This window comes from Puma concolor, chromosome A3 (assembly GCF_028749965.1).
Source record: "Puma concolor isolate L17-30 chromosome A3, mPumCon1.1.hap2, whole genome shotgun sequence".
Lineage (NCBI taxonomy): Eukaryota > Metazoa > Chordata > Mammalia > Carnivora > Felidae > Puma > Puma concolor.
Genome location: NC_141669.1, coordinates 73,676,892 through 73,690,092, shown reverse-complemented (window position 1 = coordinate 73,690,092; position 13,201 = coordinate 73,676,892). Strand labels below are relative to the sequence as shown.

At 37.2% G+C, this 13,201-nt stretch overlaps 1 protein-coding gene across 3 annotated transcripts in view; it reads right to left on the bottom strand.

The window, feature by feature from the left end:
- Nucleotides 1–13,201, bottom strand: part of LOC147582531 (uncharacterized) — a 244,490-nt gene that overhangs the window by 158,225 nt on the left and 73,064 nt on the right. For all 3 annotated transcript variants that reach the window (XR_015249228.1, XM_086701148.1, XM_086701149.1), the window contains exon 2: nt 11,307–11,427. The gene's annotated coding sequence lies outside the window, so the exon portion shown is untranslated. The remainder of the gene's footprint in view (nt 1–11,306; nt 11,428–13,201) is intronic.

Sequence of the window (13,201 nt, the reverse complement as noted above, 5' to 3'; positions counted from 1 at the left end):
CATTCCTATACACCAACAATGAAGTGACAGAAAGAGAAATCAAGGAATTGATCCCATTTACAGTTGCACTAAAAACCATAAATTACCTAGGAATAAATCTAACCAAAGAGGTTAAAAATCTATACACTGAAAACTATAGAAAGCTTATGAAAGAAATTGAAGAAGACACAAAAAAAATGGAAAAATATTCCATGCTCCTGGATAGGAAGAACAAATATTGTTAAAATGTCGATACTACCCAAAGCAATCTACATATTCAATACAATCCCTATCAAAATAACACCAGCATCTTCACAGAGCTAGAACAAATAATCCTAAAATTTGTATGGAACCAGAAAAGACCCCGAATAGCCAAAGTGATCTTGAAAAAGAAAGCCAAAGCAGGAAGCATCACAATCCCAGACTTCAAACTATACTACAAAGCTGTAATCATCAAGACAGTATGGTACTGGCACAAGAAGAGACACTCAGATCAATGGAACAGAATAGAGAACCCAGAAATGGACCCACAAACATATGGCCAACTAATCTTTGAGAAAGCAGGAAAGAATATCCAATGGAATAAAGACAGTCTCTTCAGCAAGTGGTGCTGGGAAAACTGGACAGCGACATGCAGAAGAATGAACCTGGACCACTCTCTTACACCATACACAAAAATAAACTCAAAATGGATGAAAGACCTAAATGTAAGACAGGAAGCCATCAAAATCCTCGAGGAGAAAGCAGGCAAAAACCTCTTTGATCTTGGCAACTTCTTACTCAACACGTCTCCGGAGGCAAGGGAAACAAAAGCAAAAATGAACTACTGGGACCTCATCAAAATAAAAAGCTTATGCACAGCAAAGGAAACAGTCAGCAAAACTAAAAGGCAACCGACAGAATGGGAGAAGACATTTGAAAATGACATATCAGATAAAGGGTTAGTATCCAAAATCTACAAAGAACTTATCAAACTCAACACCCCAAAAAACCCAAATAATCCAGTGAAGAAATGGGCAAAAGACATGAATAGACACTTCTCCAAAGAAGACATCCAAATGGCCAACCAATACATGAAAAAATGCTCAACATCATTCATCATCAGGGAAATACAAATCAAAACCACAATGAGATACCACCTTACACCTGTCAGAATGGCTAACATTAACAACTCAGGCACCAACAGATGTTGGCGAGGATGCGGAGAAAGAGGATCCCTTTTGCATTGTTGGTGGGAATGCAAGCTGGTGCAGCCACTCTGGAAAACAGTATGGAGGTTCCTCAAAAAATTAAAAATAGAACTAACCTATGATCCAGCAATTGCACTACTAGGTATTTTATCCAAGGGATACAGGTGTGATATTTCGAAGGGACACATGAACCCCAATGTTTATAGCAGCACTATCAACAATAGCCAAAGTATGGAAAGAGCCCAAATGTCCATTGATGGATAAATGGATAAAGAAGATGTGGTATATATTTACATACAATGGAGTATTACTCAGCAATAAAAAAAGAATGAAGTCTTGCCATTTGCAACTACGTGGATGGAGCTAGAAGGTATTATGCTAAGTGAAATTAGTCAGAGAAAGACAAAAATCATATGACTTCACTTGTATGAGAACTTTAAGAGAAAAAACAGATGAACATAAGGGAAGGGAAACAAAAATAATATAAAACCAGGGAGGGGGACAAAACAGAAGAGACTCATAAATATGGAGAACAAACAGAGGGTTACTAGAGGGGGTGTGGGAGGGGGGATTGGCTAAATGGGTAAGGGGCACTAAGGAATCTACTCCTGAAATCATTGTTGTACTATATGCTAACTAATTTGGATGTAAAATTTAAAAAAATAAAAATTAAAACAAGTTTAAAAAAAGAGGGAACCAGTTCTCTATACATGAAATTTCCTGGTCACATTAGTATACAGAGAGATTTTTAACCAAGTGGGGCTTTTTGTTTGTTTTTAATGAAGTAGAAACTTATTTTAAATGGGGAAGAAACATCACGAAGCCCTTTGTGGGCTTTACTTGTCTCTGATACCAAAGGTCGTCTATCTTCCTACATTCAATCTGTGGACTGAGAACTGTGTTCCACTTTTTGGAGTGAAGTGGCCTTTGCCACAGTTGTCCCCAAAATATCAGCAATGCAAGTAAATGCTAGCAAAATAACTGTCTTCCTCATTGGATAAAATTCTGCCTGCTCTTTTCTCTCCTTTCTCCCTGACACAAGTCAGCTGCTGGCATAAGAAAAAAATTCTGAATTTCCTAAACATGTGACACATTTAGAAGTCTCCTGAACCCTCATGTACTGTTGAAATGTTGAGGTTTTTCTACCACAGTGTCTTAACCCATCTCCCTACTGTCCAGCCATCCTCAAAAGTAACTCATTATTTCACTGCCTGCCTCGAACATTTTAAAGAGTACCTCATGTTCCACAGGGTGAATTCGAGCTCCTCATCCTGGCATTCAAAGCCCTCCATCCGACCTTATCTCCTACTAGAGCCCTAAAGGAACTTGTATTTCAAGACAGAAAGATCTTCTCATTGCCCCTATTAAATATCTTACATACTCTTGATCATCGCCACTCCTGCCATGTCTTTTCCTTCCCACTATACAGTGTTTCCATTTAAAAAAACAACTAGCTCAAGTCTTCCTTCTTCATAATGGAAGTGCACTTAGTTCAGTGAACTCTGTCTCCTTGTTACCCCTACAGAACCTATTTGCTCTGTTTCCTTCATTTGTCATGTTGTTTTACGACAGGCCTTGTATTTTTAACTTGTTTTTCTATTCCACTTATGTACATATTTACCTTTTCACGTTGGATGCTTGACTTTGAGGGCAAGGATCATATTTACCGTTTGATTAGCACGCAGTGGACTCGCAATAAATATTTACTAATTTTAACTGATTGACAGTTAAAAAAGAACAACCCTTGCTTTCATCTTTCCCCTTAAGCTTCCCTACTTGCTTCTATCATGAATCATTCCAGTTCCAAAAGGCCAACATTTTCTTTCTGGTTCGAACTTGTCTGGAATTCCAGGTTTTAGCCCTGGAAGGAAAAGACAGCCAAGTTGTGAGGAGGAGTAGGATCACTCTCTCTACGGTTGCTACCTTTCTTTTCACGGTGAAAAGAGTTCTCCCCCATTAGCATGCTGCTGCCTCTTAAGCACTCTAACTCAAGGGGAATAAACAAAAAAGCTCTTCTCTTGGGTCACCTTAGCATCAAATGGACAGGTTTTATTAATTACTAGGGGAGACCAAAAGGAAAACAAAAACAAAAAAATGTAAAAGACATACATATTATACATACTTATTTAAAAGACATATATAGGCGGTGCCTGGGTGGCTCAGTCGGTTAGGTATCAGCCTCTTGATTTTGGCCCAAGTCTTGACCTCACAATTGTGATCTCACACCCAGCACAGAGGCTGCTTAAGATTCTCTCTCTCCCTTTCCCTTTGCCCCTCCCTTGTTCTCTCTCTCTCTCTCTCTCTCTCTAAGAAAAAAAAAAAAAAAGACATATTGTATATTATGTATACATATTTATATATATTATAAATTAAAAAAAATAATTTTTTAACATTTATTTATTGTTGAGACAGAGAGACCTAGCATGAGCAGGGAGGGGAGGAGCAGAGAGAGGAAGACACTGACTCTGAAGCAGGCTCCAGACTCTGAGCTGTTAGCACAAAGCCCGACACGGGACTTGAACTCGTGAACTGCGAGACCATGACCTGAGCTGAAGTTGGATGCTTAACCAAATGAGACACCCAGATGCCCAATATACATTATAATTTTGAATCATTCTAACGTTAGCTCAATCCCAAGGTGCTCCAGACCTGTCCTATTCCACAAGGCATCCAAAGTAATTGTGCCTGATAAGCATGTCTTTCAAAGAGGAAACCAGGAAGAGGAGATGGAGGGGCCCTAGATGGGTGGTTTGAGTAGTAGGGTTGAACTTGAAATCTCTTTCTCTCTTCCCTTCTTCCCACCACCCTCCTCCCCATCTGTCAATCTTGCTTATGAAATGATAATCAATAGTATTTGCTAAACACTTTCCATTTGGTAACTGTTTTACCTAGATTATCTCATTCAGTCCTCACATTAACTTTATGAGGTAGGTACTGTTATTATCCTGGGCAAAGAGAGAATATAGGACATATAGTCAATGAATGAGTAGTGGGTTGTAAAATGTCACTCTTCCACTTTAGATATTTGAGGAACAGGAAACAAAAACCCAAATGTTTATTCCTAAAAATTTTGCTGTCTTTGGGGATAGAGTGTAGACACTATTGATTCATATCTCCAAGACCATAGCTTCACCCTTTCAGTCTCATACAATAACTATATCTTAATACAGTGCAACAGTTGTTATGCTTAACATAGTAACACAAGGGTCCATTCTTTATGGTTCTTTTCTACTAGCCCAATAGCCTCAATACATTTCTTCACATAATATAATTACGCTCATTCTCCCTGTCTGCAACTATTCCACTCCACTGTCCTTAACTCAAGATGAAATATCACAAGCCTTTCTTTGCCTTCTTCCTGAAGTGCCTGCATTGGCCATAAAATTGTTCAAATGGATCACATATGTGATCTTGATAAAATCCTTTTGCCTTTTGGGGCCTCCGTTTCCTCTTCTGTAGGTAAGTGGGTCTAACCAGATTAACTCTAAGGTCCCTTCCAACTCTAACATTCTCTGCTACCAAAAGAGAGAGACATTAGGCTAAAAGGTAGACTGGGGCCTTACTGTGGAGGACTTTGCTGGATTATGGGTCCACTTAATCTCATAGACAATAGGGAGCCACTGAAGGATGGTGAACAGGGAAATGATGTGATTGGAACTGATTAACCATGATGTTTAGGAATAGAGAGTAAAGAGGAGAATTAATGAGGCTTGAAGAGGAGAGATGGGTAATATCATGGGAAGGCAAGAGCTTTTCCAGGCTTGGCAGTCAGTTGGACACAGGGAATAAGGAATGACTGGGGAGTCAAAGTTGCTGAAATAGGGAGGTAGAGAGGAGGTTTAGAGGGTAACATAATAACAAAAATTCTATTTTGGACATACTCTATAACTCAACACTTTCACTCCAAGGCATAAACGCAAAGAAATTCTCAGACCTATATAACAGAATACATGTGGAAGAATGTTTGTTCAAATACTGCTCACATAACAATAACCTAGAAATAATTAGAATGCCCATAAACGAAAAGTAGATAAATAAATTATGGCATATTCATGCCATGGAATATTATGTGGTAGCAAAAACAGATGAACTGCAATGACACTAAAACTTAGATAACAAATAGCAATATAATATAAATTAAAAAGTAAGTCTCATATTCAGCATGGTATTTTACTAATAAAGCAAAAGACAACCAACATAAATATATGTAATTATATATGTAATACATACAATCACACATATAATCCTTTTAAGGAACACATGTTTGCTGTGTATGTTGTTTTTGTTTTTGCTTTTTAATTGACAGACAATATTATCATTTCAGGTGTACAACACACTGATTCAACATTTATATATCTTACAAAGTGATCACCACAATAAATCTAGCTACCATCTGTCACCATACAAAGTTGTTATAATATTATTAACTATATTCCCTGTGCTGAAGATTGCATCCACATATTTATTTTATAACTGGAAGTTTGCACCTTTTAATCCTCTTTTCCACCCATCCTCCTCCCCTCTGGCAACTACCAGATTACTCTCTATATCTAAGAGTCTGTTTCTGTTTGGTTTTACTTTACTATAGCCTAATACCATCCATATTGTTGCAAATGGCAAGATTTCGTTTTTTATGGCTGAATAATATTCCATTGCATGTATATGTGTGTGTGTAAGTATATATACATATATATCACATCTTCTCTATCCATTCATCTATGAATAAACATAGGTTGCTTCAATATCTTTACTATTGTAATGTTACATTGAACATAGGCGTTCCTGTATCTTTTTAAATTAGTGCTTTTGGTTTCTTTATATAAATGCCCAGAAGTAGAATTGCTGGATTGTGTGATAGTTCTGTGTTTAATTTTCCTAGGAAACTCCATACTGTTTTCCACAGTGGCTGCACCAGTATACATTCCTACCAATAGTGCACAGGATTCCCTTTTCTCCACATCCTCATCAACACTTGTTATTTCTTGTCTTTTTGATACTAGCTTTTCTGACAGGTGTGAGATGATATCTCACTGTGGTTTGGATTTACATTTCCCTAATGATTAGTGATATTGAGCTTCCTTTCATGTGTCTGTTGGCCATCTGTATGTCTTTTTTGGTAAAATGTCAATTCAATTCCACTGCTCATTTTTTATAGGATTATCTGTGTTTTTTTATATTGAGCTGTGTGAATTCTTTATATATTTTGTATATTAAGCCCTTATCAGTGATATCATTTGCAAATGTTTCCTCCCATTCAGCAGGTTGCCTTTTGTTTTGTTGATGGTTTTAAGTTATTGATACAGTAACACAATGTAAAAAGAAACCAAAGGAATGATAAATAGAATTCAGGATGATGCTTACCTTGGATGCAGAAGGCATTGGGATGCAATGAGAAAAACATATAGATATAGACTATTGTCAAGGAGCTAGTTTTTGTGTTGGATTTTCAGGTATTTATTATATTGTTTAAAAATAATCAAATAAACAAATACGTAAATTATCATAAGAACAAAATGTATTAAACATAACTGATTGTGGAGCACCTGGGCGGCTCAGTTGGTTAAGTATCTAACGTCGGCTCAGGTCATGATCTCGTGGTTAGTGGGTTCAAGCCCCACATCAAGCTCTGTGCTGACAGTTCAGAGCCTGGAGCCTGCTTTGGATTCTGTGTCTCCCTCTCTCTTTGCCCCTCCACTGCTCATGCTCTGTCTCTCTCTCTCTAAAAAATAAATAAACATTAAAAAAAAAAACAATAACCATAACTGATCGCTCTAAAAACAGATCTCAAAAAATATTACTGGGGTTTAAAAAAAATACAACAGAAGAGGATAAAAGCAGATTGGTAGAGAAAGAAAAGAAAAGAAAAACATCTTTGAAGTGACTGCTACATTAGAAAAAAATGAAAAATAGGGATAAAGTATGATTTTTTTAAAAAAAATTTTAATGTTTATTTATTTTTGACAGAGAGAGAGAGAGAGAGAGAGAGAGAGAGAGAGAGAGAGCATGAGTGGGGGAGGGGCAGAGAGAGAGGGAGACACAGAATCCGAAGCAGGCTGCAGGCTCTGAGCTGTCAGCACAGAGCCCCACGCGGGGCTCGAACTCACAGACTATGAGATCATGACCGGAGCCAAAGTCAGACGCTCAACCGACTGAGCCACCCAGGCGCCCCAGGGATAAAGTATGATTAAAGCATGTTAAGACATGAGGAACAGGCTAGAGAGAAAGAATAGAAGAACACGGATATAAAAATGATATAAAGAAGATATGCAAAGGAGATTCAACTTCTTGGAAAATAGAGATATGATAGAAATGATATTTAAAGATATAATGAAAGAAACGCTTACTAAAATAAAGACATCAATTTGCAGATCAAAAAGATACACCAATATTTGGGAAAAAATGTTATAGAAAGATGAACTAATATAAAAAAAATAAAGATGAACTAAGATATACCTGCAGAGACTAATGTTCAAGTATAAAGAACTAATTTACATGAGAATCCAAGCAAAAAGGTAGGTTACTTAAAAGGAGGAAAGAATGACTTCAGAAATCCCCACAGTGACATTCAAATGCTTGAAGATAGTGGTGTATGACTACGCAGCTAGGAGAACATGAAAGCATGACCCCAAACTTCATGTCCAGGTGTGGCAGGCAAAGGCTGCTGGTTATTCCTCCATATCCATTTTCTTTCTTCTTAACACAAAGAACCCAGATTTTGAGCCAGATACCTGCAATCAGCTAAAAGACTACATACCCCATAGCCATGTAATTGATTTTTTTTTCCAGTGAAATATAAGTAGAAATGTGTGCCACTCAGAGAAGTCTCCTTAAGGGTGGGATTCTGTCCTTCTAGATTCATTCCTTCACCTTGCTGCCTGAAATGTGGATATGATGGCTAACAGTCAAGCAGCCTTTTTGGACCATGAGGATCATTCTTTATGAAATGGTAGAACAATGAGCTGGCAAGACTGCAAATTCCTGATGAATTCATGTATACATCATGCCTACTCTGGCCTATTACGTGATAAAGCGATAAACTTCCAACGTGTTAAAAACTCTTATGTGTATGTGTGTTGGGGGAGAAAGATTCTTTATATTCAGTCAAACTTAACTAAATGATTACGCCAGGCAGCTGTCCTTCAGATATAAAGAAAAGGGACAGGACTTTTCAACCTCGGGAAGAAAATTAGATGATGAAACTCAGCCAACAAAAATTAAATCAAAATAATATATAAATAAGGAACATGGAAGCCATTGTAAAATGATTAATGATGAAATTTTAATTCACTTAAATACAAAACTAAGCTTAAATAACTGTGGGAACTATGGTTACTGGACAGAATGTAAATGATAACACAAAAATCAAAAGTCTGGTAAAAGAGTAAATGTGCTGATTTTCTCATCTTGCATCACATGGGATCCATGGACATAGTCTAAAATGAAATTTTTAAAAAACCTTTGACATAATGATTCCAACCTCTTAGTGTTTTTTGTAAATTTTTAAAAAGAATTAGGAACTAATAACTTTCATAGTGAAGAAACTTTTTTTTTTGACATTTATTCATTTTTGAAAGGCAGAGAGAGACAGAGTGCGAATGGGGGAGGGGCAGAGAGAGAGGGAGACACAGAAACAGAAGCAGGCTCCAGGCTCTGAGCTATCAGCACAGAGCCCGACACGGAGCACAAGATCATGACTTGACAGCCACTTAACCGACTGAGCCACCCAGGCGCCCCATAGTGAAGAAACTTTTATCTAAAGTTCAGCAATTCATACAGTTTCACTTCAATTTCCTCTACCTTCACTAAATGAAAGTATAAAGTTATCTTTTGTTTAAAATAGCACATAGAGTATGATTCCCATTTCTGTCCACCAATCTCTTTGTCACTGTACCTATATTTGTCTACCCACCTACCTACTATCTTTCTGTCTATATCTTAGTTGCATATTGAATGCTTTGAAAGATGTTCAACAAATGTCATTTGTTGTAGGTTTAAATGGTAGAATTTATTTTTGTTTATGTATTTTAATAAGCATATATATTATTTTATTAAATGTTTACTTATTTTTGAAAGAGAGAGAGAAAGAGAGAGACAGACAGTGCATGAGTGGGGGAGGGGCAGTGAGAAAGGGAGACACAGAATATGAAGCAGGCTCCAGGCTCTGAGCTGTCAGCACAGAGCCTGATGTGGGGCTCAAACCCATGAACTGTGAGATCATGACCTGAGCAGAAGTCAGATGCTTAACTGACTGAGCCACCCAGGTGCCCAAGCATCATGTATTAATTTGATAAAATATATCAACTCTGTAAAAACCAAGGGTTTTTTTGTTTTTGTTTTTTTTCTAACAAAGGAATTGTCTCACTTTGTCCTGGAAAAAAATTTTATAACTATGCAAAAATGAAAACGAATGCCTGCCCCTATATCCGGGCACTAACAGAACTTATTTTCAGGCGTTTAATTTTATTATAATTATAAACAGAGGTAGTAACTGTTTGTGACTTTGGAATAAAAAGTCGAGATGCTGTACATCTTCCTGAAGGCAATGCTTTACAATTGTTCTAATTTTATTTTTGTCAAAAGGAATTTTTAACCCCACAAGAAAATGTATTTGAAAATACAGTAGGTAGGGAATGTTTTATCCTCATTTCATAGATGGGCAAACAGCATCCAAGGTAACAGGCCTAAACAGTGGCAGAGCTGGGATTAGAACTAAAATGTACTAATTTCCAGAACAGATGTTCCCAGAGAAAGACAGTTATTGTTATTTTCCCCTTGTTGAATACAACTGGTTTTCATGGCAATAAGGTAACCAACAGATACCCAACAGACCCATTGGCTCATAGAATTTTCAACCTGCAAAAGACCTTGGAGATGGTCTGATGTGAGGAGTCTGCAGAGGTCCTCACCAGCCTCCTCTCCAGGCCCAACCTGGAGCCCAGCTGATGTGTCTCTGGACTCCCATTCCAGCCCTCACCAGTTTTTTTCCTTACCTGATTTACATATTAATGTTCCACATAAGATTCCATTTGAAGAAGAGGCATGATTTCTACAAATAGGTTTAAAACCTCTGATAGATTAATCTTACAGAAATAAAGAGGTGATTTGATATAATCATTGCAAAGTGAGGAAATTTCAAGAAGTACCAACCAATTCATAGGAGAATAAGCAATCTTGGACCAAGCTTATTTTGAGACTGTCTGATATCATTCCATTTTAGGAGCAGCTGTTTTTCTGAATTCACACTTCTCTGTTTTTTCCAAACCACTAGATAACTAACCCAAGTGTACAGGCTGTACAGGTTTTATGTGGTCAAGAAACTGTAGATTAGATGCATGAACAAGAATCAGAAAAAAATGTCAAGTGCCCTGCCTTATAATGTTTCATGTTCCAACTGAAAATTATCTAACCAAAAGCAGCTGTCTGCAGTTAAAACTGTGGATCCATTTTATGTATGTATCTATGTAAATCTTTTTTATTTAATTAAATTTATTTATTTATTTATTTATTTATTTATTTATTTATTTAGAGAAAGCATGTGAGTGGGGAAGGGGAATAGAGAGAGAGAATCCCAAGTAGGCTCTGCCCTATCATCACAGAGCCCAAAGCAGGGCTCAGTCTCACCAACCATGACATCATGACCTGAGCCAAAATCAAGAATCAGGAGCTCAACTGACTGAGCCACCCAGGCACCACTGGATCCATTTTAAAGGTAGCAGAGGGGCACCTCAGTGGCTCAGTTGGTTAAGCATCTGACTTTGGCTCAGGTCATGATCTCACAATTTGTGGGTTCAAGCCCCATGTCAGGTTGTGCACTGACAGCTCAGAGCCTGGAGCCTGCTTTGGATTCTGTGTCTCCATCTGTCTCTCTCTCAAAAACAAATAAACAAACATTAAAAAAATACTTCAAAGGTAGCAGAAATGTTCTTTATTAGATACAAATATTACTATGCTTCTGAGGTTGATGAAGTCAATTAAATGGAAGATGTAAGTAATTTAATACTTTACATGTATCAAGTGCTTTACAGATTATAATCAGTAAAACAGCATTTACTGGTGCAGGGTTTAGAATGAGATGTACCCAGCCTCAGACCCATTTCACCACTTAGCAGCTGGGAAACCCCACACAAGCCTACTTACCTTAACTGATGCTCCGTTTTACCCTCTGTGAAATAGGACTTCTGTGAGAATTAAGTGTAATGACACATATTAAGTGCTTAGTTCTTCCTCAAGTAATCTTAATTTCCTTTCCTCCATTTTCCTGGAAAGTTAAGCATAATGACATTTTTATTAATTGGACCCTATTTTAAATACACAGGAGTACAAGCTATAATATATGATAAACTATTTTTTAATAAAGAATAATTCTGTGGGAATACAAGCTGGTGCAGCCACTCTGGAAAACAGTATGGAGGTTCCTCATAAAACTAAAAATAGAACTACTCTACGACCCAGCAATTGCACTACTAGGATTTTTCCAAGGCATACAGGTGTGATGTTTCGAAGGGACACATGCACCCCAGTGTTTATAGCAGCACTATTGACAATAGCCGAAGTATGGAAAGAGCCCAAATGTCTATCAATAGATGAATGGATAAAGAAGATGTGGTATACATATACAATAGAGTATTACTCGGCAATCATAAAGAATGAAATCTTGCCATTTGCAACTACGTGGATGGAACTAGAGGGTATTACACTAAGTGAAATTAGTCAGTCACAGAAAGACAAAAATCACATGACTTCACTCATATGAGGACTTTAAGAGAAAAAACAGACGAACATAAGGGAAGAGAAGCAAAAATAATATAAAAACAGGGAGGGGGACAAAACATAAGAGACTCTTAAATACGGAGAACAAACAGAGGTTACTGGAGGGGGTGTGGGAGGGGGGATGGGATAAATGGGTAAGGGACACTAAGGAATCTACTCCTGAAATCATTGTTGCACCAAACGCTAACTAATTTGGATGTAAATTTTTAAAAAATTAAATTAAAAAAATTTTTTTAAAAAGAATAATTCTGCAATCAGCATCATAACCAGTAGTCAGTATATTGCAGTGAAAAGAACACTGAGTCAACAATCAGAAAATGTCAAATTCTCACGTCCATTCTGCCACTTTTAGATTGAACCATATGAAATGACTATTTTTATAGGTCACCAGTAGTTGAATAGATTTGTGGTGCTGAACAAACAATAGTCTCTGAGATTTTGTTTCCTCATCAGATGAATTTAGATAACTACATTTATTCACTGATTAAACATCTGTCATATACATATTGTATGGTAGGCATTGTTTTATATGATGATGACATAGTGAGGAACATGACAATATCCCTTTCCTTGTGCAGCTCTATTCAATAAGGGAGACATGTAACAAACCAGCAAATAAGCTTATAAACAGTACAAATTTCTGAGGTAGTGATAAAATATTTAGTAACTAGGTGATCTCTAAGGTTTGCTTCCACTTGAAAGGATTTTTTGGAATAAATTATATATTTTTTTGTACTGAATTAATTTAATGTAAGATACATCTGAAAATAAATTTGAGCTTCTTAAAAATAGAAAGAAGTGGAGGCACCTGGGTGGCTCAGTCAGTTAAGCGACAGATCCTGATTTGGGGTCAGGTCATGATCTCACGGTTCCTGGGTTCAAGCCCCACATTAGGCTCTGTGCTGACAGCACACAGACTGCTTAGGATTCTCTCTCCCTTTCTTTTTGCCCCTCCCCCCGCTCATGTGTTCTCTCTCTCTCTCTCTCTCTCTCTCTCAGAATAAATAAATAAACCTAAAAAATAGAAGGATGCATTTTCACTATAGGAAATCTGAAAGGGAATCTTTAGGAAATCTCAAATAAAAGGATTAAGGGATTATATTAGGAAATAGGTTTGGCCACATGTAATAGTCAGAAATACCAAATAGTAGTAGCTTAAAAAATAAGGGGTTTATTTTTCTCATGAATCAGGAAGTCCAAATCCAGTTTCTCCAAAGCTAGCATGTCACCACATGCTTGCAGGGCAGGCTGCCCTTAGCCAT